This window comes from Limulus polyphemus, unplaced genomic scaffold (genome assembly GCF_000517525.1).
Source record: "Limulus polyphemus unplaced genomic scaffold, Limulus_polyphemus-2.1.2 Scaffold877, whole genome shotgun sequence".
Lineage (NCBI taxonomy): Eukaryota > Metazoa > Arthropoda > Merostomata > Xiphosura > Limulidae > Limulus > Limulus polyphemus.
Window position 1 is genome coordinate 292,612 of NW_013666487.1, and position 1,831 is coordinate 294,442.

Below are 1,831 nucleotides of genomic sequence, written 5' to 3' on the forward strand. Positions count from 1 at the left end.
GTATTCTATGCATGTTTATGTATGTGTCTGGGTGTGTTGTGTTCTATGCATGTTTATGTATGTGTCTGGGTGTGTTGTATTCTATGTCTGTTTATGTATGTGTCTGGGTGTGTTGTATTCTATGCCTGTTTATGTATGTGTCTGGGTGCGTTGTATTCTATGCCTGTTTATGTATGTGTCTGGGTGCGTTGTATTCTATGCATGTTTATGTATGTGTCTGGGTGCGTTGTATCCATATATAAGGACGTCTTTAGGTCAGAAATTACTAGAACCTTGAAAACAAAGAAGAATTTACGGTAGTTTGTTTGTTTGTTTGTAATTAAGCACAACGCTACACAATGGGCTATCTGAGCTCTGCCCATCACGGGTATCGAAACCCGGATTCTAGCGTTGTAAGTCCGCAGACTTACTGTGCCACTGGGGGGTATTTACGGTAGTGTTCGTGCGTCCGATTTTTTTTTGTTTTGTATTTTTATACAAACCCATATACACAATTAAAAACAAGCAATTTAAAACAACTCTTGAAAGCTTGGAAATAGGAAGCTCATTTTGTTGCATTTTGATGAATCTCGATCATTTCTACGCCAGGTTTTAAAGTCTAGTTCAATGCTTGCAAAACTCCTGTCAATTGGGTAAAAAAATAGCAATGTTACCTTCTACATGATGTTAAACTTTATATGCTGGAAACTAAAAGGAAATCGTAATCGAAATGGCTTGGTTAGCCGTCCCTAGTTAGCAGTGATAGACTACAGGGAAGGCAGCTAGTCAACACCATCAACTCTTGGTCTACTCTTTTACCAACTAACAGTAGGAATTACCGTCACATTGTAACGCCCCCACGGCTGAAATGGCGAGCATATTCGATGACGGGAATTCGAACCCGAGACCCTCAGATTGTGAGTTGATAGTCGAAATGACAGATTAAAGGGTAATGTGCCACTATTGCTTGTTTAAACTATTATAGTGGATTAATTAAAAACAGTAGAAAAAAATTTAAATGGTATTTCTCAAGTTGAATTATTTTTAAACAAACTACATTTTTTAAATAGAATTATTTTATATAAATTTAAAGATAAATTTCATAATTACAATTAATCAAGTCCTTTTTACGTAAACAATATATCATGCAAAGAAGAAATAATTTTATTGAGAACATATAAATTGTTAATAAGAACTTCTGTTGACTTGGACAGATTTGGATATCATATATTTATACAACTGGTATATTAATTTCTTCTTTAGTTTTGCGTTACTTTCGCGTCAAGTGTTTCTGGTCGGTTTTGCAGACAAAAGCTGAAATTAGCAGTTACACCGTCTACCACATTTAACTCCTATTCGCTACCCACACACACTGCACTGAAGAGAACAACAACAAAAAAGAGATGTGGTTAATCAAGCCTACATTTTTAATATTCTTACCACCTATTATTGTCTGCAACCAGTTGTGGGAAGATGACTGCTCAAATTATATACTATACAGAAGATCATTACAAAAAGACCTCTGGGGAATGATAAGAAAACCTTATCTCCTGATGTTCGCATCCCAGCTTTTGCAATGGTCAACATAAAAGTTAGTTGATCAGCAAACAGCACAGATGAAAAGACTCGTAACATTAATACCATGAATATAAAAACTGTTCCAACTAGAAGTAAGTCATATTACCCTTGACCCCTATTCTGAGTGGACCACTGTAAATTAACAAATATCAAATGAAACTACTTACTTCAGTAAGCAACAGCACATTTAGTAATACGTTGTAACCATTATCTCGACGTTTTATATATATTTTTCTGTTGCTGCATTATTTTCGTTACCTGTAGCATAATAATT

At 35.1% G+C, this 1,831-nt stretch overlaps 1 protein-coding gene across 1 annotated transcript in view; it reads right to left on the reverse strand.

Moving 5' to 3' along the window:
- LOC106460999 (cytosolic carboxypeptidase 6-like) overlaps window positions 1-1,831 on the reverse strand; it is a 111,695-nt gene that overhangs the window by 100,806 nt on the left and 9,058 nt on the right. The window lies entirely within an intron of this gene.